Genomic DNA, 27,464 nt, shown 5'->3' with positions numbered 1-27,464 from the left:
CAGGGGATCCACATTTCATAGAAGAGGAGACAGCCTTAGGGAGATCACTTGCCCATGGGCCAACATATGGTAAGAGACAGAGATGACCGATCCAAAGTTGGCATTTTTTTCTTACGCCAGGGGTGAAACATTCCAAGGGGTTCTTAGCAGAAAGGGATTCAGCAATGTTGAGGAAGGGTAGAGCCGAAGCCCAAGGGTGGGAAGGGGGAGAACTCAGGATGGGAGTATTTTGCTGAGCCTCTCTCCTTCCTTCCTTTCTTTTTAAGACTAGTCAAGTGTAGTAGTGAGAAGTGGGGAAGAAGAGTAGAACAAGGAGTTCATCTGTAACTGACTGTTAACAGTCAATTGAGATAACTCACTGCCTTCGGACCAGCCCTTCCTCCCTTTCTGAGGAGCCCTCCATTAAGCAGGATTAAGCGCACCTGCTGCCTCTAGGAAGCCAGGCCATCTCCTCTCTCTGTAGCTGAAATTGATGGGAGGGGGGTTGGTTCTAAACTGAGACTATGAGCACCTGGAGTGCCCGGCACATTGAGACTATGAGCCCTGCCCTGCCCTTCCCTGCCCTGCAGGGACTCCATAATGAGCACCCCGTCAGCCCCATGCAGGGCTCCTGCCTGAAAGTGAGGGAGCAGGGGGTGAGACCCAACCCGGGGTTTCATCAGGGCAGCCTCTTTGGCTCACGCACAGTGTTTCTGTCCCCACATAGTTGGGGTGGGGGCAGTGAGGCAGCCCCCAACCCTGGCTCTTGGCCACCCCAGGTGGAACTGGAGCAGGTGCTGGGCCTGGGTGTGGCCCCCTCGCGCATCATCTATGCCAACCCCTGCAAGCCTGCCTCCCACATCCGGTATGCTGCCCAGCACGGGGTGCAGCTCCTGACCTTCGACAGCGAGGAGGAGCTCACCAAGGTGGCCCAGCACCACCCCAGGGCCAGGTGAGACCAGCAGGGGTGCAGGCAGCTAGGTGAGGGTTAGCAGTAAAGAACGAATCACCCAACACAGCACACCCCTGACAAATGCTGGTCTGAGACAAGTGAAGGGGAGGACCCTCAAGGCCCAGCCATTTTAAGAGGGTCTGGCAGCTACCTTTGGAGTGAGACAGCCCAGGTTCAAATCCTGGCATTGTTGCTTACCTGATGTATGCATTGGGCAAGTCTTTTTTTTTTTTTTTTTTTTTTGAGACAGAGTCTCTCTCTGTTGCCCGGGCTGGAGTGCAGTGGCGCGATCTCGGCTCACTGCAACCTCTGCCTCCCGTGTTCATGCCATTCTCCTGCCTCAGCCTCCTGAGTAGCTGGGATTACTGGCGCGTGCCACCATGCCTGGCTAATTTTTGTATATTTAGTAGAGACAGGGCTTCACCATGTTAGTCAGGCTAGTCTTGAACTCCTAACCTTGTGATCCGCCTGCCTTGGCCTCCCAAAGTACTGGGATTACAGGTGTGAGCCACCGTGCCCAGCCAAGTTTCTTTTTTTTTGAGACAGAGTTTTTCTCTTGTTGCTCAGGCTGGAGTGCGTGGTGCAATCTCAGCCCACCACAACCTCCACCTCCTGGGTTCAAGTGATTCTCCTGCCTCTGCCTCCGGAGTAGCTGGGATTACAGGTGCCTGCCACCACATCTGGCTAATTTTTTGTATTTTTAGTAGAGATGGGGTTTCACTATGTTGGCCAGGCTGGTCTCGAACTCCTGACCTCAGGTGATCCACCCGCCTCAGCCTCCAAATGTTCTGGAACTACAGGCTTGAGCCACCGTGCCCCGCCTGGGCAAGTCTCTTTTAACATTTTTAACACTCGGTTCCTTCATTTACAACATGGGGGCATGTTGTCTGGCACATAGTAGGTGCTTACCAATACTATCATTTTTCTACCCTCCCTTCTCTGGGTGTACCTGGGGAAAAGTAGATGTACACACACGTGTGTTGGGCTGGTGTGATGGCCACATGGAATTGGTGGCATTGGAAAACCTCCCAGATGTGGGGATCAGCTGGGCCCGGGTGGGGGTGGTATAAGAAGCCCTGGGCCCTTTGCCATCTCTAGCTAAGTGCTCTCTCCCTCCTCCCTATCCTCGGTGTCCCTCCTCCGGACTTCTCCTCCGGCTGAGGACCCAGGACAGTCAGAACACCTTCCCTCTGAGCACCAAGTTCGGGGCCAGCCTGGAAGCATGTGGGCACCTGCTCACGTCCGCCAGAGACCTGGGGTTGGCTGTGGTCGGAGCCAGGTGAGTGACGCCTGAGGACTCCAGGAGCCCTGGGTTCTGGTCCTTCCCTTGCTGTGGATAACTGCGACAGAGACAGAGAGACACAGTCACACATAAGGCACGAAACCACTGGGGCCAAATGCAGAAACAAACAGCTGGAAATATAACTGATTACACTGGCATAAGTGTAATCAGTTGGGGCCCATGGCAAGCTGTGGCCCCTCTCTGGGCCTGTGAGACCCCATCTGTCTAAAGGGGCAGGATATGATGTGAAGGTTACTCAAGGCCTCCCTGCTCTGAGGCCCTGGGGTTTGGGGTCTTGTTGTGAAGTGTCCATGAGGCGAAGGGCAGCCCATGTGGCAGTGCTGGGATCATGGGCTCCATGGCAGTGTGTGTCTAAGTGTGTGTACGTGTGAATACTCAGGGTGAGTGCCCCTTCGTAGGTGCCTCATTGGCCTGAGTGTGCAGCTATCTGAAAGCACACACTTATGCCAGTGTAATCAGTTATGTTTCCGCTGTTTGTTTCTGCATTTGGCCCCAGTGGCTTCATGCCTTATGTGTGACTGTGCCTCTCTGTCTCTGTTGCGGTTATCCACAGTCTGTGTGGCTTTGTGGTTTGGAACATGTGTTTCAGTACATATCTCTCACCATGTCACATGCACTGGCTGTGCTAGCTTCCACCTGGGCTCCAACTGCCAGACGCCCCCAGAGCTTCACACAAGCTATCGCTGACTGCCAGTGCATGTTGGAAATGGGCCACAGGGCTGGGCATGATATGAGCTGCCTGGACATTGGAGGGGGCTTCCCCAGAATGAAGGGCTCCAGGCCCAAGTTTGAGGAGGTGAGCTGGCACGGGCGCTGGGGGTGTTCAGGGAGGTCCGCATGTGTGCCCAGGCATGGGTGTGTGTGGGGAGTCTGTGTTCATGCATGTACCTCTGTGTGTTTAGGCCTCTCTGGTGTATCTCTGTGCTCTGTGTGCACAGGTGGGTATGTGTGTATGTGCATGTCTTGGCTTTGATGTCCCCCAAAAGCAGACTCTGAGACAAACACTTGGATACAAGTAGTTTTTTTGGAGATGATCCGTGGAAGCGCCAATGAGGAAGTCAGGAAAGACAGATAGAAGGGAGAAAAGTCAAAAGAAAATTCATCTATGAGCTGGTTACCACTGTGGGCCGCTGCACCAGTCCCCCTGGGGACAATGTAGAACCTCAGAATCATCCCACTAGAGGACATGGGGCTGGTTCTTTATTCACCAACTCCTGTCCCTCTTTGGTTGAAGGCTGTGGTCTGGGGGTGTTAATTTCCTCACATTCCAGCTAGTTTCCGAGGGTGCTGGAGAAAGCCCACAGAATGAGAAGCAAAGGGAGGCAGGCGCTGGAGGCTGGAAATCATTTTGCACGGGCAGATGAGCTCAGGTAGGCTGAGGGGAGGTGGCACAGGGTGTCTACTGCAGCTGCAGCAAGGTGTCTGGGGGCTGTGCCTCTCTGTGTGTCTGTGTGTCTGTATATGTATATGTTTTCCTGTAGAATGTAGAATTCTTGTTAGCATCACCAATACAGTTACAGTTACAGTTGGGAGTTTACATTCCCCGGGTCCACAAGACACTCGCCTTCTTACGGTGCATCAGATTAAATTGCTGCACCTTTGGACTTCTCAGGGAGCCTGGTGGCCAGCAACCCCACACAAGTGACCTCCTGTCTCTCAACTTCTGTTTCCTCTTTGGTAAACAGGGATAATTCTAATGCCTACCCTGCAGGGTGCCTCGGGGATGAAAGGACTGATGCAGGTAAGGCGTTGGCACAGGTGCTGGCACATCAACATGTGCTGGATGAGTTAACCTCTTCCTGCTGTCCCTCCACCCCATTCCAGTTGGTGAGAGTGATCACTGCTGCCCTGGCCCAGGACCTCCCTGAGGAGCGTGGTGTCAAGGTCATCGCAGAGCCTGGCTGCTTCTATGTGGAGTCTGTCTGCACGGCCGTTGTCAACATCAGTGCCAAGAGGGCTGTGCTGGAGTCCGGTGGGTGGGCCAGGATGGCACTGGGTGGGGAGGCCATTGTCCAGGTGTCCCCAGGCCCTGGAGGAGAGGAAGGGCAGAGGGTTGAGCTCTGTCCCAGGAGCTGGGGGTCAGAGTAGTGACTGAGTATTCCCCAGGAGGCAGCCAGAAGCTGATGTATTATCTCAACAATGGCCACTATGGCTCCTTCCGCCTCTGCCACCGAGAGCCTGTCCCAAGGGTTTCCATCGTGGTGAAGGTAAGGGGGCCACTCCAGCCCCAAGTCTATTCCCTTACCTTGAGGTGCCTTGTGCCTCCCCCACTGGGAACAGTGGCTGTGCTGGACCCCAGAGGCAGGTCCTGGCCTGCTGCTTAGAGCACACGTGGACACGTACATGATGTGTGCTCACAGATCAAAGCATGTGCAGCAGCTGGATATGTGGGCCTCCTCAGGCAAAGGGGCGATCACCAGAACACAAAGGCGTGGGCTGTTTTCCAAAATATTGAAGTTCTTCTCCCTGGTGGCTTAAGAGCCATTCCTTCTCCCTAGTGGTTAAAGAGCTATTCCCCCGAGTCCACCAGGGGCCTCCCTGCCGACACCCTTGCTGCTCAGTCCCTCCCATGATCTGGCAACAAAGCTTCAATACCTGACCCTGTAGGGCCAACAGGATCTTCCTCCAGCTCTACAGCAGTTGTCTCCTAATGTGATGGATTGGTGTCCGGGCCACACTGCTTTGTAAATATCTTGACTGTTTCTCCCAGACAGTGAACGTCTTGGTGTGTGCACACATTTGGTCATGTATATGACATGTGTCTGCATGCATGTGCGAGTGTGTACGTGTGTGAAGTGTTTCTGGGTGTGTGTCTTCGTGTGTGTATTTGCCTCTCTTCTCATCGGAAGGAGTGAGTTCTGGATGTGGAGGAACCAGTAGGAGACCCTGTGTTTGGTTCCCACAATAGTTTTCAATTTTAGTTGCTCATATTAAAAAACCTAGACATATTTCATAAAAGCCTGGATTTTCTTAGCTCCTCTCAAACATTTGAGAGATCTGATGATACGTGGCCTGCAGAACAACAAGGCAACAAATAATTCAACAAATTAGTCTAGCATGTCAGGCACTGTGATCTGCTGGAACGGGACTTCCAGCAGTGGCTTTCCCCTTTGGACAGACATTGACTTTCCAGTTTGTTGTTAAGACTTACCTGGCCCATTTCACTCATTTGTGTTACCTGCTTGACCTCTAGGTAATTGAGTTTTCAACTGCTGCCTTATAGCAATTATTGAAGACAACAGCCCCACTTACAGAGGAGGAATCTGAGCCCTTACTTGTAGGCACATCAGACCTGGCCAGGCTGGGCAGGGGCCATGGAGGGATGGGTCCCAGCCAGTGTACACCCGTGTGCCCCTGGGAGTGTCCTTCCGGGTCTTTCAGTGCCTTCCAGATAAGGGGGTGGGATAGGCCAGCCTGCTGTCTTTTCTGACTCCCTTTCCTATGTCACACAGGAGTTCTGCTCAGAGCCGCCCCTCTTCCCCTGCACCCTCTATGTCCCATGTGCGATGCCTTTGACAGGCTCTTCTTGGAGGATGGGCGGCTGCCTGAGCTGGACGTAGGTGATTGGCTGGTCTTCCCCTCCATGGGCGCCTACATGTCCTCCATGAGCTCCAGCTTCAATGGCTTCCTGCCCGCCACCATCTGCTACACCATGGGCCCCCAGCTCAGGTGCCTAGGAGTTGGGGTTGAAGAGGAAGCAGGAAACCTCACACTCATTTGAGCTTGGGGTGGGAACTGGCCCCAGGGAATCTCCCTTCCCCTGTTGACTCACTGAAGTCAAAGTGTCCATCTGACCTTTGGACTCTGATCTGCCTCTGGCCCCCCTCCCAGGGAGGTGGAGAATTGCAAAGAGATCCCCAGGCCCTCTAGCCACTGGCTGGCCCTACTCCTGCTTCAGACGCCCACTGCCCCAGCTCTGCCTCCAGGCCCCAGCTCTGCTGCTGTGTGTGCAGCCTCAGGGCTGTAGGCAAAGGCCTTGACACCCACCCTGTACCCCATGTCCTTTCCCCATGAGCCTTCTGGAGGCAGAGCCTTAACCCAGAGCCAGCTAGGCTGGAGGGCTTTAAGACACTCTGGTAGGTAGGCCCCTGGGAACTGTTGGGAGTTGGGATGGCAGGGAGGATGCAGAGGTTTGGGTAACTATGAAATCCTATGCAGACCTTCCAAAAACATCTTGCTGTCATTTTGGGTCAGTTCTTTCCTTTTCTCTTTTCATTTCTTTTTTCTTTTCTTTCTTTTATTTTCCTTTCCTTTCCATTCCTTTCCTTTTTTCTTTCTTTTCTTTCTTTCCTCCCTCCCTTCCTCCATTCCCTTTCTCTTTCTTTCCTCTCTTTTTGAGATAGAGTCTTACTCTGTTGCCCAGGCTGGAGTGCTGTGGCATGATCTCGGGTCACTGCAGCCTCGACCCCTCAGGGCTCAGGCGATCCTCCCACCTCAGCCTCCTGAATAGCTGAGACTATAGGTGTGTACCACCACACCCAGCTAATTTTTATATTTTTGGTAGAGATGGAGTTTTGCCATGTTGCCCAGGCTGGTCTCAAACTTCTGGGCTCAAGCAATCCGCCTGCCTCAACCTCCCAAAGTGCTGGCATTACAGGTGTGAGCCACCGCATGCCTGTGTCTTTGGTCAGGTCTTACACTGACTTTTCTCAGCAGCGGCCTGCCCTGCCCACCCTCCTTGTCATTTGCCTCTGCATCCCTCCTTTCCCACTCTCTTGAACGGTGGTTGAAGGGGATGCATTAGAAGCTACTTCTTCACAGAGTGACTACAAAAAATGAGCTATTGATCTTTTATGTTAAATAATGCAGCCCACACACCTGCTCAATTCATACCTAACTGGTGTCAGTTTACATCCTTAAATTCATCCTGCCGCTCCTCCCCGCTTTTTATTTACTCATGCCCTTGCCTTGTCCCAGAAAGCGTTTCTATAAAGTTCATCAACATATCATAGTGGTTAAGAGCATGTCACTGGAATAAGGAAGAACTGGGCTCAAATTTAGGCACCACTGCTACTAGCTTTGAATTTGGGCAGGTTAACTAACTTAGTTGAACTCTAGTTTTCCTTGTAAAATAGTGGTAATAATAATAACTTTAACTTCCCCGTAGGGTTGTTGGGATTAAGAGAGGGATGAATATATCGTTTAGGGCCAGCCTTTCCTTCGGCCACCCTGTTCTTGCTGGCTCTCCTCCTGGAGTCTAGATGTCACAGAGACCCCACCGTGCATCCTGGGTCTTTTCATAGAGTGTTGGTAGGGTGTCCCACTCAGGCCAAGCCAGGATGTGTGCCCAATGCTAGGGGGACAGGGGAGGCAGGTACAGACCCAGTCTTCGAGTTGTCCTGAGGCCCGTGGAAAGCTAAAGGCAGGCGCAGCTGGCTGCAGCACAGGGAGGAACATGGGACATACTTTGAGGACAGTTCAGGTGGAAGCCATCCATTTGGAGGAGTGGGTGGCTTCTTGGAGGGAGAATGGTGGGACCTGGAGGCAGAGCAGACTCAGTAGGTAAAAGTGGGTAGGAAGCGTGGCTCAGGTGTGGGAACAACTTGGCTCAGGCATGGGAATGAGCCTCTGCTCAGAGAACAGTGAGTGGCCAGGATTGGAGATGAGAAACAGAGATTGCAGAGCCTGGGGACACAAGGTGACCAGTTTGCCTGGATTTGTCTGGAACATTCCTGGTGCTAGCACTGTAAATCCTGAGTCCTAGGAAGCTCCTGAGTCTCAGGCAAACCAGATGGTTGGGGAGGGAGAGGAGGGAGGGGAGGAGCTCGTCACACCCCAAGGCCACATTCCTGCAGCTATAGCAGGTACAGCCATTGATTTCTCAGCTTCCAGCTCAGCCAAGGAAGGTGTCTCCCCTCCCTTCAGCAGGGCCTCTCCCACCCTCTCTGCTACCACTCAACTCAGCCAGGTCCTCAGGGATCCCAGAGTCCCTGGAGCTGAAGAGGAACTTCCCCTGACATGTGGGAAGCAAAGAGCAGATTGGGGTAACAGAGGCCACTCAGAGAAGCTAGAGGAGCTCAACAGCCCATCCAGTCAGGTGCATCTCATGAGGGCATCCCAGAACATCAAATTTCCCGCCTGCAAAATGGTCTTGGTTATGCCCAAACACTCAGGATATAAGAAGCACGGATTATGGGTACGATACTTAGGGGTGTGAGCAGGCTTTGGGAAATGTGAACTCTTTCCAGATGGAAGACATTCCAGTGAGTTTTCTTTGCCCCTGGGGGGTGGGAGAGGGTGAGTGGGTCTGAGTATGTAAGTCACAGGTCTCCAGGTCTAACCAACCAGTGGCGGGGTGAGTAGTTTGGTGGGAAGGACAGTTAGGAACAGGTAACTAAAGGTGACTTAGGTCAGAGCAGGTGACCAGGGGTGATTCAGGTCAAAGCAGGCGACTGGGATGAGTCAGGACGCAGAGCAGGTAACCAGGGGAACAGATGTGAACTGTTGATTAAAACTGGGGGGAAATGTTGTTTACTGAAACTACGGGGAAGTTAAACTTTAAAATGGAGGACAAAGAACTGAACATATTGACATATTGATTCTTTGAAGAGAAATTTTGAACTCATTGTATCCAACAGGAGGATCATGTGAGCCCAGCAGTTTAAGGCCAGCCTAGGCAACATAGAAAGACCGTGTCTTATTTTTAAAAATGAAATAAAATAAAATAAAAATGACAGAAATGTATTCTCTCATAGTTTTGGAGGTTCGAAGTCTGAAGCCAAGGGTTGGCAAGGTCACTCTCCCTCTGAAGCCTCCAGGGAAGAATATTTCCTTGCCTCTTGCATCTTCCAGTAGCCCCAGGCCTTTTCTGGCTTCCGGCAGCATAACTCTAGTCTCTGCCTCACAACGTTTTTCTCTTTGTCTCTGCGACCTCTCGTCTTCTTATAAGGACACCAGTCATCCAGTGGACACAAATTTTGTGGGGGCATGATTTAACTTCAACCTCCAACCCCCTGCCACAGGTCACCCTTTGGCCCTTATGGCCTCCAAGTCTTGAGGCTGGAGCTCACTTCTCAGCCTGGGGTCGTCTGTGTCTACTTTCCATAGCACCAGGATTCACCTCTGCTGGTGGTTCCCAGGTTCTCTCTCCAGCTGTGACCTCTCTCCCACACTCCAGACCTGAAAATCTCACAACCTCTTGATCACCGACCCAAGGATGTACCACAGTTCACTCAGATTCAACACAAGCCAAAGGGAGCCCGCTATGGGCCCCCATCTAGCAGAAGGGCTGCTTCCCTTAGCCAGAGTGTACCTCACTCCTCAGCTAGAAATCTGGGCTTTGTCCTCCATTTTGAACTTCTCCATCACCTCCCTCATCAATGGGCCACCAAGTCATTCACACTGGAGGTGGTAGAGAAAGCCTACTGTGTGCCAACAGCTTTTTTTTTTTTTTTTTTAAATCCTCCCTGTTCTACTCCCAGAATGTCTCATGCACACAGCCCCTCCCTTCTCCCCTCTCTCCCAGGTCACTGTCAGGTTCCAGCCCCTCACTAGTTCTCTCCAGAGCCAGCATAACAGCCTGGTGGCCTCCCTGCTGTGGTCTCATTTTCTCTAATCCATTGACCACATGACCCCACAGAGCTCCTTCTTTTTTCTTTTTTTTGGAGACAGTCTCGCTCTATCCCCTAGGCTGGAGTGCAATGGCATGATCTTGGCTCACTGCAACCTCTGCCTCCTGGGTTCAAGTGATTCTCATGCCTCAGCCTCCTGAGTAGCAAGGACTATAGGCATGCACTACCATGCCTGGCTAATTTTTGTATTTTTAGTAGAGACGGGGTTTCACCATGTTAGCCAGGCTAGTCTTGAACTCCTGACCTCAGGTGATCCACCTGCCTTGGCCTCCCAAAGTGCTGGGATTACAGGCATTTGCCACCACACTTGGCCACCACAGAGCCCCTTCCAATGTGCTCTCCTGAGCCTGCTGCCCACTGTGTAATCCCATTTGTGGCAGCCCATACGTGCAGGATAAAGTCCAAGTGCCCTAGTGTTATGGGATCTTTGGGGTGTCAATTTTTTGGCTGGAAACATCTGTGGCCACAGCACCTTTGCCCAAGTTCTTGTCCTGTGTCCAGGAAGAATGAGGTATGCAGACAAGCAAAGAGCGAACAAGATGAAGAAGAGTTTTATTTAGTGTTACAACAGCTCAGAGACTGGCAGTGTGTAGCTCCTCTCTGCAGGCAGGTCATCTGTCCAGTGTTCAGTTCTCAGCAGAGAGGAGGCCTTGGAGAGGGTGGCTCCTCCCTGCCAGCAGGTTGTCTCTGTAGCTCTCAGTGGAGAAGGTAGATCCTCTCTGCAGCTAGTCATCCCATCATCTCCAGCTATCAGCAGAGAGTACTCCTCTCTGCAGCTGGTTATGCCATTGTCTCTCTGCCCTTTTCATCCTCTGGCCATCCTCTGATCTGCTCTGGCTGAGCCTAGGGCTTTTATGGACCTTTTATCGGGGAGGAAGTCCATGCCAATTGGTCCACGGGCAGCCATGGGTGGGCTGGAAGAGGCACCATGAGTCCCTACTCCAGTCCATGGGACTGGCAGCCTGGCCCGCAGCCTTCAGGCCTTCCCTGACCTGAAAGTGGGGTCTTACTGGGGACCTGCCCCCTTCTGCCCAGGACTCTGTCTGCCTCCCGCTGCCATTCAAGGCCCCAGGGCTTGGCCCCAACCCCGCTCTGAGATGGGAGCAGGTGCCAGGAGCAGATAGAGGCCAGGCAGTGGGAGCAGACACCCCTGAGCCTGCAGGCCACCACTGGGCCCTTTGTCCCACCAGCAGAGGGAGAGCTGACCTTCTTCTCTTACATTCTCAGCACCTGTGAGGTGGAAGGGGGTGCTTTTATGATCACTTCCTGAAAGAGAGGCTCACAGAACTGAACTAATGTGCTTGTCATCACACAGCTGGTGACAGTGGAGGACTGTCTAACACCAAGTCTCTCATTCCCTTGGTGGCCAGCCCCTCTCAGACCTCAGCAAGGCCCTCTGGGCCTTCATGGGAGAGCAGTGTCCAAGGAATGCGGTGTCGCGCTTGCGGCTCTGCCAAGGGCTTCTTCTTTGGGCTCTGCCTCTAGCTGCTTCTCACAGGGGCGGATTCATCATAAAGCAAATGCGGCTGAACCCCCGGTGGTCTTCATTCTTCTCCAACCCCTTTCAAGACCCAGGGATGGGCTCAGCAATTCTGTTTTAATAATTTTGCATTCTGTCCCTTAAATCTTAAAGAGAGCCCCCGATCTGTATAGCTTCTGATCCCACACAACCTCTCAGGGCTCCAGGGTCCTGAGGAGGATAGCCAGGTCGCTGTGGGCCTGTGGTGGAGTCAGTGGGCACCCAGGGCTTCCTGGTGGGTCAGGTCCCTGGTCACAGACTGAGCCAGCCAGCATCAGCCTCCGATCTCCAGGCCCCCGCGGTGAGGGCCCCAGTGCCCCTGACAAGGCTCTGCTCTAAAGGGCTGTTGGCCTTGAACAAGCTGCTCTCCTGCCTCGGTTTCCACTTCAGGATGGAGACATGAATGAGAGAAGTGTCCCTGAAACTCCTGAGGGCTTTCCAGTTCCTGGTTTCCTGTCTTTCCTGAGGCTGAATTCTTCGCCTGCTTTCTCTGAGATCCCTCACTTTCCTGCCAAGAAATTTCCTCTTTAGTCTGTTCAGAGTGAAGTGCAAATCAAAATTAAAAAGTGCAAGTTCAAAGTGCAATCAAAACAAACAAACAAACAAACTTTGGCTAAGGCAAAACCAAACCAAAACAAAACAACCCAACTATCTCTTTTAGTAGATTTTTGACTCTGCAGCATGTGTTGAATAGAGCCCATGTGAGTTAGGCTGCCCAGGGCCTGAGTGACATTGCGTACTGTGGGGAGTGTGTGCTTTTGTTCAAGCGGTGGCTCTCAGGAAGCCAGGAGGAGATTTGGACAAAAGTTGGAAAGGTTGCAAGAATATGTAAGCTTGGACTGACATGGCTGATTGGGTTTGGGCCAGTTTGAGCTGGTTTTATCTGGTTGGATCCAATACAGTACGGACTCGGGAGGCCAAGGACGGTCTTGGCAAGTTTGGACCAGTTTTTGCCATTTGAGCTGACTTGGGCTGGCTTGAGCTGGTTGCTCATCACAGTGGCAAAAAAGAAGAACCCTTGGGCAGGGGTGTTCAGGGTCAGGAGTGGAGGAAGGGAAGCTATGCTCATTGTTCGTGGCACTTGGTAGAGCTGTGCATCTTTACAAAAGCAATTTACAGTACAGGCACCCCTCATTTTATTGCACTTGCTTTGTTGCACCTGCAGATATTTTTTGTGTTTTTGTTTTGTTTTGTTTTGTTTTACAAATTGAATATTTGTGGCAAAAGTTTGTGGCAACCCCTTGTTGAGCAAGTGTACTGACACCTTTTTCCCTAAAGCATGTGCTCACTTTGTGTCTCTGTGTCATGTTTTGGTAATTCTTACAATATTTCAAACTCACTCTTTTCTTTCTTTCTTTCTGTCTCTCTTTCTTTCTTTTCCTTCCTTCCTTCCTCCTTTCTCCTTTCCTTTCCTTTCCTTTCCTTTCCCTTTCGGGTCTAGCTTTGTTACCCAGGCTGGAGTATGGTGATGCAATCTTGGCTCACCCCAACCTCTGCCCAGGTTCAACTGATTCTCGTGTCTTTGCCTCCCAAGTAGCTGGGACAACAGGTGCAAGGCACCACGCCCAGGTAATGTTTTTTTTTTTGTATTTTTATTAGAGATGGGGTTTCGCCATGTTGGCCAGGCTGGTCTCGAACTCCTGACCTCAAGCGATCTGCCCATTTCAGTCTCCCAAAGTGCTGGGATTACATGTGTGCGCCACCACACCCAGCCCAAACTTTTTCATTTCTACTGTATCTGTTATGGTGATCTGTGATCACTCATGTTTGATGTTTCTATTGTAATTGTTTTGGGGTGCCACAAATTGCACCCATATAAGACAGAGAACTTAAGAAATATTGCATGTGTTCTAACTACTATATCAATCAGTGGTTCCTCTACTCCTCTCTCCTTCTCCTCAGGCCTCTCAATTCCCTGAGACCCAACAATATTAAAATTAGGCCAATGAATAACCCTAAAATGGTCTCTACATGTTTAAGTGAAAATGTCACACATCTCTTGCTCTAAATCAAAAATTAGAAATATTAAACTTAGTGAGGTAAGTGTATTGAAAGCCAAAATAGGCCGAAAGGTAGGCCTCTTATACCAAACAGCATAGTTGTGACTACAAAGGAAAAGTTATCCTCAGCTTTTCATGTGTATTGGCTTATTCAGTCCTCATAACAACCCTACCAAGTAGCATGTGTTAGCCTCACCATTTGGCAGAGGAAAATGGAGGCACAGAAAGGTCAAGTACTTGCCCAGATCAGCAGCAGAACAGGCTCAAAGGTTGGCAGTCTGGTTGCAGAGTCCATGAACTTCACTACCACACTCCACAGCAGTTGTGAGACCATGGGCAAGCCATCTAAACTTTTGAACTTTAATATCTTCATCCATAAAATGGGGACGATAATGCCCTGCCCCATTGCCCAGTGAGTGTGTACACCCTTAACTCGGTGCATAGGCCTGGGTTGGCTTGTTCCAGTCTCATTCATTTCTCCCCACCTGACCCTACACCTGAGTCAGAGTATCTCATGTTGGCTGAGCTTGAAGTATGCAGGAGCACACCCCAGAAAGGCCAGGGCACAAGCCCTGCTTGGGGTGGAGCAGGGAGGGCCTGCTCTGCCCCACTGGGGTGTTCTTACGTGGAAGTGGGTGTGGGACGGTCCCTCTGGGAGAACTCTCTCCCTCCAGCCTCCCTGCGGAGTCACCCAGGGAACTGAATCACAGCACAAGTGAAATGGGAAAAGTTCCCTTATCCCCCTCGCAGGGCCTGCAATGGGGGTGTGGCTCGCTTATTTGGTACCCTGCTGCTCAAACCTCTAGGGGGAGCATGCAGATGGGCAGGTTGTGGGGCTTCAACCCCAAGGCAGCGTCTAGGGGTGAATGCTTACAGCTCCTGAAGCCCCAATGGGTGTGTGTTACAGAGTGCTCTTTTAGTTTTGCCATCTGTAGGCAGCTTGTGTTAATCAGCTCGATTAGACCCTCTGCCTTATCACAAGGACAGAGGGCTTTCTGTATCCCAGGGTTTTTGCCTTGGTGTACTGGAAGAATCAGATCACAAGTGGGCTTAGGGACCGAGTGCAAGTTTTTATTGAGTGGAAGTAGCTCTCAGCAGATGGGGGAGCCAGAAGGGAGATGGAGTGGGAAGGTGAACTATCAAGATAAAATCAGTCTACTACTCCATAACAGAGGTAAGGAAGAGTATGCATGGAATACAGGACATCCTTTAGAGCATCTCTTAGTATTACCATGCCCTTTGATTAAGGTCAATGGGAAACTACAATAGCCCAATCCAGGCAGGACTACAAATAGCCCAGACCCCTCAGGAATGAAGGTTTGGGTCACTCCACCAGGAAAAAAACCACAACCTGCTGAGGTGCTTGCTGAAGGCAAAGGGAATACAGAATGGGTAGTAGAAGAAGGTAGTCATCAATACCACCTATGACCATGTGACCAGCTGCAGAAATGAGGACTGTAACTATCATGAGTATTTCCTCCTTCTTTGGCTAAAAACATGTTTGTGCATGTATACACTTGTACGAAGAAAATATATCCATTTTATTTCCTTTTCCTTTATCATGTGACATAAGATTTACTGACTTCATATCAACATTTAAGTATTATTAACTTTATGTAATAATATTTGGGTTGGGGATTGGTGGGTTTCCAGTTATACCAAGGATAGTTGTATTATTTTAGGCATAATTATGACCTTATTATTGTCTTTATTTGAAGATTATGTATGATCTCAGGAGATGTGTATGGGTTCAGCTTGACAAGGGGTGGACTTATCATGGTTAATACTGAGTGTCAACTTGATTGGATTAATGATGCAAAGTATTGATCCTGGGTGTGTCTGTGAGGGTGTTGCCAAAGAAGATTAACATTTGGGGCAGCGGGCTGGAGAAGGCAGACCCACCCTTAATCTGGTGGGCACCATCTAATCAGCTGCCAGCGAATATACAGCAGGAAGAAAAACGTGAAAAGGTAAGACTGGCCTAGCCTCCCAGCCTACATCTTTCTCCCATGCTGGATGCTTCCTGCCCTTGAACATCGGACTCCAAGTTCTTCAGTTTTGAGACTCGGACTGGCTCTCCTTGCTCCTCAAGCTTGCAGACAGCCTATTGTGGGACCTTGTGATCATGTAAGTTAATACTTAATAAACTCCCTTTTATATATATATATATATATATATATCCTATTAGTTCTGTCCATCTAGAGAACCCTAACACAAGTGGTTTCTTCATTTTCCTTCATATTTATGAAGTGTGCTTTCTTGCCATCCTTTCCAGACTCATCACCTTATGTTATTAGTTGACTTTTTAAAAATCATTATTATTATTTGAGATGGAGTCTCGCTCTGTCACCCAGACTGGAGTGCAGTGGTGTGATCTTGGCTCACTGCAACCTCCATCTCCCCAGTTCGGCCGATTCTCGCTCCTTAGCCTCCTGAGTAGCTGGGACTACAGGTGTGGGCCACCACGCCTGGCTAATTTTTGTGTTTTTAATAGAGATAAGGTTTCACCATGTTGGCCAGGCTGGTCTCAAACTCCTGACCTCAAGTGATCTGGCTGCCTTAGCCTCCCAAATTGCTGGGATTACAGGCATGAGCCACTGTGCCCAGCCTCTAACTCTCTTTTAACATAAATTAATTCCTCTTCCTATATTTGTTCTCAGTGCTATTGACTTCCTGAAGAAACTGGGTCAATTCTCATGTAGAGTTTTTACACTAGGGATACAGTCACTTGTTTCTTTATACTTCATGGGATACCTTGTAAGTCTCCAGGGCATCACACCTGGAGGCATATGATGTCTGCTGGTCTTGCTTTTAATGATGCTAAGATCTATCTTTAGGTTCAGGCAATGGCATCCTTACCCTTCACTGAAAAGTTCTCCATCAACCTTTCACTGAGTGATTTTGGCATTCATTGAAAACCATTGCTTGAATCAGTTATTTTCTTACGGGCTTAAAAAATGATAATTTTCTAATTCTAATTTTTTCTTCATGTAGTAGCTGAGATTCTTCTGCATAGAAGAGCTTTCCTTCATTCATTTTGGCTATTTAATTACCAGAAAATGCAGTTAGGCATAAAAAATGCTTAATTCTTTTCCTTTAATTAACAATTTTTAGAGAAATAAGTTGGTGCCCCAACTTCCCCAGTGGTGCCCAGTAACTTTTATTTTCTTTCTGTATCTTCTTTTCTTCTCCTGCTCTTTTTCATCTGCTGGCTAGAAGTAGGGTACTTCAATACCCTAGGAGATGGCAAGACCTCATGAAGGAAGTTACCTGGGTCCCTGAATGACTACATGGAGCTAATTCCTTCCTGTGACTTGGGGAAGAATGGGACTGTGATGGGAACAAGAAATGAGCTTTCATAGTCACAACCCACTGAGATTGTGATGGTTTATTACAGCATTGACCCTATCCTGACCAAACAGCTATTACATTTTTATTCTTTTTTATTTTTATTTTTTAATTCTTTTTGAGACAGAATTTAGCTCTTGTTGCCCAGGCTGGAATGCAATGGTATGATCTCGGCTCACTACAACCTCCGCTTCCCAAGTTCAAGAGATTCTTCTGCCTCAGCCTCCAAAGTAGCTGAGATTACAGGTGCCCACCACCAGGCCCAACTAATTTTTTGTATTTTTAGTAGAGACCGGTTTCACCATGTTGTCCAGACTGGTCTTGAACTTCTGGCCTCAGGTGATCCACCTGCCTTGGCGTCCCAAAGTGCTGGGATTACAGGCGTGAGCCACTGCGCCTGGCCTACATTTTTAATTTCTAAGAGCTCTTTCTTGTTCTCTGATTGTTTCTTTTCCATAGCATAGTGTTCTTGTTTTATGCATATCTCTTCTTTTTCTGATGATGTTTAACTCTTAATGACACATTCTTCTGTTCTGTGCATTTTTTTCTGCCTCTCCCGACTTCCTTTTTATTGTTTGTGGGTTTTGCTCTCAATTTCAACTAAAACTAGTTTAACATTTATTTGGAGGAGGAACAACATTATGTGGAGGAAGGTTTAGAAAAAGGAAGGTTTCTTTTGACAGTCCTTGGCTTCTCTTTCCTGTCCTAAACAATTCAGCTGTGGCCCACATTTGCTCACCCTAATTACTAGCAAAGCAAGAGCCTAATATTTACCCAGACGGAATCTTCTAGGAAGGCAATCAACTCCCAGCCATTATGATTGAGGCATGCCTCTTAGAGAACTCACTGACATTCCAAGCAGCTTATCAAACAATCCTTCCAACACTTCATTTTCTCAGGTTTTAGCACCTCTTACGAATGAGTGTCTGAGCAGCCAAAAAATAAATAATGAATCATCCAGGCAAAGAGGGGAAGAAAAATGGACTTGGCCAGAGATGGGGAAGAACGTACGCAAAAAGGTGAGATGAGAGGGAGCCTAGGTAATATGACTTATTACAAGCAGAGCAGCTCTGCGGAGGGGTGGATAATGAGGAGGGCTACAATGCAAGATGAGGCAGAAAGAAAGGTCTGGGCCAGACTAAGAGGGGGCTCCTAAGCCCTGTTCTTGACGTTCTCATGAAATACTGCGGGAGAGAGAACACACCCTACTGGCGAACTGGGGAGAAGTTCCATTTGAACCAGACCTGGAAGGAAGACTGGGACTTGTTCAAACAGATAACAGGCTGGGCGCAGTGGCTCACGCCTGTAATCTCAGCACTTTGGGAGGCCAGGGCTGGCAGATCACGAGGTCAGGAGATCGAGAACATCCTGGCTAACATGGTGAAACCCCGTCTCTACTCAAAAAAAAAAAATTAGCCAGGCATGGTGGCACACACCTGTAGTCCCAGCTACTTGGGAGGCTGAGGCAAGGGAATTGCTTGAACCCAGGAGGTGGAGCTTGCAGTGAGCCAAGATTGCACCACTGCACTCCAGCCTGGTGACAGAGCGAGACTCCGTCTCAAACAGACAAACAAACAAACAAAAAAACAGATAACAATAGAAGTACCACTGAAATATATATATATATATATATATTTTTTTTTTTTTTTTTTTTTGAGACGGAGTCTCACTCTCCCAGGCTGGAGTGCAATAGCATGGTCTTGGCTCACTGCAACCTCTGCCTCCTGGGCTCAAGCGATTCTCCTGCCTCAGCCTCCTGAGTAGCTGGGATTACAAGTGCATGCCAACACACCCAGCTAATTTTTGTATTTTTGTACGGACGGGGTTTCACCATGTTGGCCAGGCTGGTCTTGAATTCCTGACCTCAGGTGATCAGCCCACCTCATCCTCCAAAAGTGCTGGGATTACAGGCGTGAGTCACCGTGCCCGGCCCATTGAAAGATTTTCAAAAGGGATTAACCATGATCACATCTGTTCTTAGATGAGGTCGTTCAGATTGGAAGCTAGATTGGAGGGTGGACCAAAGGAGAAGCTGCTGAAGTAGATGTTAAAGATGGAGAGAAGTGGACGGCAGAGACATAGAGGAGGAAAAGTCAGCAAGACCCGAGATGTGTATGGAGAGTGAGAGTGTGGGAAGTGTGACATGTAACTGAATCGGATGATGGCAACTTTCACTGGGCAGTGAAAGGTCAGGTTGGTGGTAAAAGTCATGAGTTGACTTTGGGGCATCTTGATATAGTCACTTCCAATATCATGTGTTTCAACAAGCCCGTGTTCCTTCCTGGTCAGTTCCCCCAGCTAGAGTGTGTTTTACATCCCGCAGCATTGTATGAGAACTGCTAGAATATCACTCACCACTTCCCATAGAGATTCTGTTTGTTCATCTGCTTGTCCCACTGTGTGCCTTACACATAGTAGGTGCTCTTGGAATGTGTGTGAGATGGATTAACATGAGAAGTGCTTCTCTGCATGATTTCACCATTAAAGTGTTGAAAGCAACTAGTGCTCCTCCTTCCTGACCTCCAGGCTTCCACCCAGCTGTGGGGACTGCTGTGGTGGAAGGGCCTAGTCTGAATCTGGACAGGGGAGGTGCCTGCAAATATTTTCATGCCTGCAAATATTTTTGTGCCTCGGGACAGATGGATGTCCAGTTTACTGTCTGCTTCCTCAGTGGTTCTAGAGGTAATTGCATCCTGCTGTGTACAGTTAGGTCGTGGAGGAGACAGACACCTTCTCTCGTCTTTCTGGAAGGTAACCAGAGGTCTTTCCCCTTTCCTATCATGGCAGCTGCTCAGTCACAGGCTCCAGATGTCTGCTTCAGAATTCAAGAACACCTTCCTGAGCTGGGAAACAGATCCAAGGAAATATCAGCCAGAGGCTTCATTTTATCATCTGTGGAAATGCAAGATGTTAGAGCACCTAGGAGGGTCTTAACGTGCAAAACACTGTCTTGAGGCTGCCTGCAGAACAGAGGGTCATCTGCTTTCATTAGATTCTCAAGGGAGCCTCAACAGGCTACACCTGAACCCCAGGTTTGGGGCATCTCTCCAGCCCTCCCAGCTCTGACATCATCATCACCATTAACAGCTGAAATGTGTGAGGTGGTTGGGATGTACCAACAACCCTCCCAAGAGTCCCATATCTACCTGACCTCATTTGACCTTCACAGCAACCCAGTGACTCAGCTGCTATTTGGCCCACGTTTTACAAACCTGAGTCGGTGTGCTTTACCTCAGTGACCCAAGAACCCAGGTGCTAGAGTCAGGCCTGCATCCAAATCAGGGGTGGGATCAGTGGTGTGCCCTGAACAAATCATTATCCTCTTTTTTGTTTTATTTTTTTGGAGACAGAGTCTCACTCTGTCACCCAGGCTGGAGTGCAGTGGTACAGTCTCAGCTCACAGCAACCTCTCTCTCCTGGGTTCAAGTGATTCTCCTGTCTCAGCCTCCCAAGTAGCTGGGGACTACAGGTGCGTGCCACCACACTCAACTAATTTTTGTGTTTTAGTAGAGACAGGGTTCACCACGTTGCCTAGGCTGGTCTCGAACTCCTGAGCTCAGGTGATCCACCTGCCTCTGCCTCTCAAAGCATTAGGATTACAGGCGTGAGCACCACACCCGGCTCATTACCCTCTTTTAACTTCAATTTTCTCATCCACAAAATGAGGGCAATAATCTCCTTTCTTCCCCACTAGCCATGTTCATGAAAGTACTTATTTGCTCATTTTGAAATATGTAGCAATGTGCCCCAGAAAGGCTGGGGCATGAGTCCTGCTTGGGGTGGAGCAGGGAAGGCCCGCTCTGCCCCACTGGGGTGTCCTCAGGTGAAAGTGGGTGTGGGCTGACTTTCTCTGAGCTCCCTGTGGAGTCACACGGGGAACTGGGTTGAGTCACAGCACAAGGGCACTCACATGCCCCACCCCGAGGAGGTCCCTGTTCTGACAGAAGCCCTGAGCCGTGACTGTGGACTGACACCCACTGCCTCTGTGACCTTGGATGGGTTACATAACCTCCCACATGAGAAGGAGGAGGAGGCACCCGGGCTTGTGGCCTGAGCTAACCTGGGTAGTGGGAGCCCTATCTGTGAATTGCCAAGGGACTGCCATGGGGACTGGTGAGAACACAGCTCTGCAAGGCCCTTTTGATTTGTTTTAACCTTTAACTTTTCAAAAATTTCAAATTTAAAGGATGCATGGCACAGTTGAAGTTTATCAAAAATGGACTCACGAGTGTGTCTCCTCAGCTCCCAACTCCCGGACTCCTGACCTCCAAGGCCAATACTTCGAATTCTGTTAGGCATTTCTTCTAGCATTTATCTCAATAGTTCCAAATAACAAGCTCGTGATGCGATTTCACGACCCTTGCTTCAAATGTCATGTATTGACTTTCCATATGAGGGATGGTCCTTGTTTCTGTTATATCTCCCTGCTTCCTCTTTTCAGTTCTCTCAATATATGTTTTAAAAATTTAGGCTGGACACAGTGGCTCACGCCTGTAATCCTAGCCCTTTGGGAGGCCGGGGCAGGCAGATCACCTGAGATCAGGAGTTTGAGAGCAGCCTGGCCAACATGGTGAAACCCCTTCCCTACAAAAATACAAAAATTAGCCGGGCATGGTGGCATACGCCTGTAGTCACAGCTACTCAGGAGGCTGAGGCAGGAGAATTGCTTGAACCGGGAAGTGGAGGTTGCAGTGAGCCAATATTGCGCCATTGCACTCTAGCCTGGGTGATAGAGCCAGACTCTGTCTCAACAAAACCCAAGGGCGGAGGTTGCAGTGAGCCAAAATCATGCCACTGCACTCCAGCCTGGGCGACAGTGTGAGACCCTGTCTCAAAACAGAGCAAACAAACAAACAAACAAACAAAAGAAAGAAAATGGGAGAAGGGGGCTGTTCCATGAAAGGGCCTTATATCCAAAATGACCCCCAAATGCCAAGGGAGCTGGAAACCAGAAAAGGAGGGAAACAAATTCAGTTTGGTCTAGAGTGTTTTACTGGGGGAGAACTTACAGGCAGAAGCGTAGTCTTGGGATTTTAGCTGCAAGGCAGAAGATAGATCTCCACACTGCTACTCCCCAGACCCGGGGCTTCCGTACCATAGGGAAAGGCCGTGTGTGTCCAGCAAGACAATAAAAGGCAGCCTCCAGAACAGGCAAGAATGTTACATGCATCATAGCCTATGATTTGTGTGATGACATCCAGATTGTCATCTTCTTACACTAAGGATAGTAAATAAAGTAAGAATCAGAAGGCATTTGCAGGACTGGGGTTAATTAGAATACAACATGGCACATTCATATCCAAGATGGAGTCACTTCCTGTCTCCACAGGGGCATTGAAGGAAAGGTGACACTTACAATTCTGATTGGTGCTTAGTGACATTATGCATAAATAAAGAAATATGCAGTTAACATATATAGAGTAAAAAGTTGTGGAATACGTAGGGGTCTTAAGGTCTGGAGAGGGGTGATTGATTCTACCCTGCATTTGTGCTTCATCTGATAGGCAAGGTTACAATCAGTCATGCCAGTGAAATATTTGACAGACTCCACCCTAGCAGGCGAGACTTCAGCTTTAGTTCATAGGCCTTATATTAGTACCTATTTGTCCAGCCTGCAGCCATCTTGGGCTGTGTTTTAAAACTTTTTCTTTCAGATTTTCTTTTTTCTAACAATCTTTCCCTTTTGGTTAAATTCTCCAAAAGAGGACTTTGAAAACCAAATAATATATCTGATGGATTTGAAGAGGACAGGTCCCCTTTGCTTGGAATTATAGGGCATAGGGGAATCAAATTGCAATTTTTAAGTGCCCTTGTTCTATTTTTCACTCCTATATGAAGTTCTGTCATTTGGTTTGTCAGTGAGGATGCAAAAATTCCTGTATTTCCTTTCAGAATGCGAGAGGCTCTCCTGTCATGCTAATATCTCCTCACGTTATGGAGAAAAGAGGTGATCATTGCAATTAGAATTATTTTCTTAGGCTCTTCCTCAGATGCGATGATGTGTTGCATGGTCAACCATATTGCTGAAGAGCCTTGAGGATTTGGGAGGAAGAATAGGCCATTTGATGTGTTTTATAAACCTTGGGACTTTAGGATTGAAAAAATTTAAAACAAGGCCGGGCGCGGTGGCTCACGCCTGTAATCCCAGCACTTTGGGAGGCAGAGGCGGGCAGATCACGAGGTCAGGAGTTTGAGACCAGCCTGGCCAACATGGAGAAATTCTGTCGCTCCTAAAAATACAAAAATTAGCTGGCCGTGGTGGTGGGCGTCTGTAATCTCAGTTACTCAGGAGGCTGAGGCAGGAGAATCACTTGAACCCAGGAGGCAGAGGTTGCAGTGAGCCAAGATCATGCCACTGCACTCCAGCCTGGGCAACAAGAATGAAACTCTGTCTCAAAAAAAAAAAGAAAAAATTTAAAATAGAAAGCCCTTCCTCAGTTGATCAGAAATAGGGAAATAATGTGTTGGACAAATAGTCATCAGAAGACTACTCTTACATACATGCTACAGCTGTTAGTTCAGATCAATGAACTAACTTAATTTGGGCTGGAGTTCTATTCTTTCGGTGACATTTGCAATTTTTGCAGCATTTATAATATTTGTAACATAGACATACTAGAAAAATAATTAATAATAGTGTGAACAACTGAGAGGTCCTTTCAGGTAAAGACAATGAAGAAAGGAAACAATCTATCATAGAAAAAAACCTTGAACTTATATTTTGATAGTCTTATGACTAATCTAATAATTTTCCTCCCCCCTTTGTTTGTTTGTATTTGTACCTTACGATTTTTTTAGTGTATTTCACTTAGAACTGTAACTAATTGATGATTTATCTAATTGCTCTTCTAGCCATTCATTTTTTTGCTGGAAATACAACTTGAGGTGAACTGAGTTTCAATTTTCAAAATGTTTTATTATCAACGTCATAATAATGTCACATATCATAATCTTAAGTGTTATACTTGTCCTAAAAGTAACTTCTGTATGAACTCCATATTGCACCAAATGGCAGTATAATTTAAATCAAATATTGTCTGGTTGCAAACTTAATTGCTGCTACCTATCTCACCCTAACTTGGAACACCCAACATATTTGGATTCACAACCTGTACCTAAATTGCACTTCCGCTATAATTGTTCAATGGCAACAACATGTTTGGTGGATAAAACAGCACTGGCCAACTGAGGTAAAAATGAGAATGGTTACAATCTCATTTTTTTCCTTTCCCAACAAAAGCATTCTTTTCCCATATACCACATATTATTTTGTTTTGTTTTTGACACAGGGTCTTGCTCTGTTGCCCAGGCTGGAGTGCAGTGGTGTGATCATGGCTCACTGCAGCCTCGACCTCCCAGGCTCAAGTGATCCTACCACCTCAGCTTCCTGAGTAGCTGAGGCTACAGGCATGGGCCAACACCCCCAGCTAATTTTTTTTTTTTTTTTTTTTTTTTAGAGATGAGGTCTTATTATGTCGCCTGGGCTCCATATATTATTTTGAATAGGGGTAGAAATTAGATGTCATGTTTCCATGATTTCAGGATTCCAAATCTAACAGGGACAGTACTAGTCTCCCTGAATGTGTTTACAATCTAGAACTGAAATTGGATTCCAAGTATTATTATTTAATATGGTCCATCAACTGCCCATTGGGAGAATGTAGGTATTGTTAAAATAATCCCTATTCCTATTAGCTGTACTATGTAATAGGTCTGGTGACTACATATATGGGGTGCTGTATTAGTTTGTTCTCACGTTGCTAATAAAGACATACCCAAGACTGGGTAATTTATAAAGAAAAAGTGGTTTAATGGACTCACAGTTCCACATGGCTGGGGAGACCTCATAATCATGGCAGAAGACAAAGGAAGAGCAAAGTGACGTCTTACATGGTGGCAGGCAAGAGGGCTTGTGCAGGGGAACTCCCATTTATAAAACCATCAGACCTCATGAGACTTATTCACTATCACAAGAACAGTATGGGGGAAACCTACCCCCATGATTCAATTACCTCTCACCAGCTCCATCTCAGGACCTGTGAGGATTATGGGAATTACAATTCAGGATGAGATTTGGGAGGGGACACAGCCAAACCATATCCGGTGCTAAAGCTGTAGAGTGCAGCAAATTAGGCTACACACCCTGCTAGTAATTTTCCAGGAAGAAGAGGATTTTTTTCCATAAATGCACACCTCGTGCTTCTGTATCCAGAATGGTTGGCCATGTTTTAGAGGCTTTTGCTTCCATTTGGATTAGCATGGTCAATAAACCTTGCTGAGTTTGGATGTATGCTCTTTCTCATCGCTAGGTTTTGGTATGGTCCCTCATTAGTTGAGCAGTTTGACTTATCCACTTAGCAACAGTGTCATTATCTTTCCATGCAGCTTCCTGATCCCTACTTTCCTCATGAAAGAGTATTTCTTCTAATCTATTTTGATTGGTAAGTATCAACTTTTCTTGTGAATGTCTTTTTTCATAAAATACATTTTTATCTTGTCCTAATATCACAAGTCATTCCCCTGTTGCACCTAAGTTTCTTTTTACCTTAGTTGGCCAGTGCTGTTTTAACCACCAAACATGTTGTTGCCATTGAACAATTATAGCAGAAGTGCAATTTAGGTACAGATTGTGAAACCAAATATGTTTGGTGTTCCAAGTTAGGGTGAGATATGTAGCAGTTACCCCTAGATATAGTTTAGTTTGGGTATACCATAAGGCTTTTCACATTCTCCCTGGTTGAATTCCCAAATTATCCTCCGGCGGTATTCTTATCCACTAACTGGATGAGGATACCACTGGAGAATACCATTTCCACACTGCTATAAAGAATACCTGAGATGGGGTAACTTATAAAGAAAAGAGGTTTAATTGACTCATGGTTCCACATGACTGCGGAGGCCTCAGGAAACTTACAATCATGACAGAAGCCAAAGGGAAAGCAAGGCACATCTTACATAGTGGTAGGAGAGAGAGAGAGAGAAAGAGTGAGGAAGTGCCACACTTAAACCCATTAGCAATTTTGAGAACTCCCTCACTATCATGAGAACAGCATGGAGAAACCACCCCCATGATCCAATCACCTCCCATCAGGTCTCTCCCTCCACAGGTGGGGATTACAATTCAAGATGAGATTTGGGTGGGGACACAGGCCAAACCATATCACCGAGTAATTCCCATTGTATGATTCCAAGTTTCACTGGAACGTTTCATAGACCTACAGCCAAAAAAACAAAGCCTCTGACCTCTAGGGCAAGAGACGCTGTGGCAAGGCACAAAAGCTGCAGCTGTTTTCAATTATCTCAAGGACTTCGGGTAGTAATTGATCATCTAGATTCACAGTCATGCAGTGAGCTATTAGTAAAGTATTAAAAACTGCCCAACCAGGCATCGAATTGAGAAGAATTTTCTGGATGTATTTCTTTAAATAAGGTCCCTAATAGTATATTATGCCTGAAAAGAAGGTGCCATAGGCTATAGGAACATCGAACTGATTCTAAGAAGTCAACATCAGAGTTCCAATATCCTCCTGATATTGAAAAAGGTTTGTTCTACTTCCATATAAATTAGATGAGTGATTTCCCAATAAGAGAAATGGGGATCAAACAAAGGAGAGGACGTTACTAGATACTCATTATCGTGACAGGAAAATGCAAAAACAAAAGGTATATGCAGAAGAAAATCATCGTGAATACACACCTGGTCTGGTATCTTGGGAAATGCTGTCTACTCAGATGTCTCCTTCCCACCTTCGGAGGAGTCGGAAATCTTAGAGATCTTTAATTGGAGGTCTCTGGTGGACTTAGAAGTCCATTTAGGTGTTGGAGCTTTTCTTAACTGAGAAACGTCAATCCAGGAGTCAACTCCTTCAAGTTTAGCTTCACAGTGATTAGTCAACAATACCTGATAAACTCCTTTCCAATGAGGTTGAAGCGAGACTTTTAGTTGATGTCTTTTTCAATCAACAGAGTCACCTGGCTAGAGATCGTGGTATTTGAGATCTTCATCTTCTGGGAGCACACTGTTAAAATAAGTTTTATTGATTTTTTTTGAAAAGACATTTAGTTAAGCCTTGACAATAATGGAGTATATCTCCTTTCAGTAAAGTTGGTTTATATAAACCACCATCCAATTTCATAGGTCACCCTGTAATTATCTTATGAGATAATTGATGTTTTCTGAAAGGAGTTGCTCTTAGGTTGAGTGAAACCAATGGAAGAGCCTTGGGCCACATAATAGGAAAAGCTTTCATTAATTTTGCCAGCTGGGTTATTATTATTTCATTTCTCCATTCCACCAATTCAGAAGACTGTAAGCAAAATGAAAATGTTGGAAAATGAGCCAGATTTTACAAATGGAGTGGATAATCTCTCCAGTAAAATGAGTCCCCTATTGCAATGTAATTTGGAAGGAATTCCCCAAGAGGGAATTACCCACAGCAACACATATTATTCTACTGCTTGTGCCATGACTCTTCTGCAAAGAAATGCTTCAGTCTGATGAGTGAACATATAAATCATAACCAGCACATATTTATAACCCTGGGCTGGAGGTAATTGGATAAAATTCATTTGCCATATATTGAAAGGTCCAGTGGGCAAAGGGAAATGCCCTTGAAATCTGTGAAGACACTTTCCTGGATTAGGTTTAGGACAAATTGGACATTTAGCATAAAGTCTATGTGCTATTGTGGGTGAGAATTCCCAATAATAATTGTTTTCCCTGGGCAATCATTTTTTCAGGCCCCCAGTGAGTGAGCTCATAGACATGTTGTGACATAGAAAATTGAAATCC

The 27,464-nt window shown here is 47.4% G+C and overlaps 1 pseudogene; it reads left to right on the top strand.

Annotated features, from left to right (window-relative positions):
* The window catches only part of LOC100613090 (antizyme inhibitor 2-like), a 28,949-nt pseudogene extending 1,972 nt beyond the window's left edge, over positions 1–26,977 (top strand).
* The last annotated feature ends 487 nt before the right edge of the window (positions 26,978–27,464 follow it).

Source organism: Pan troglodytes, chromosome 1 (assembly GCF_028858775.2).
Source record: "Pan troglodytes isolate AG18354 chromosome 1, NHGRI_mPanTro3-v2.0_pri, whole genome shotgun sequence".
Classification (NCBI taxonomy): Eukaryota; Metazoa; Chordata; class Mammalia; order Primates; family Hominidae; genus Pan; species Pan troglodytes.
The sequence above is the reverse complement of the archived record's forward strand: the minus strand, read 5'-3'. Positions and strand labels throughout refer to the sequence as shown.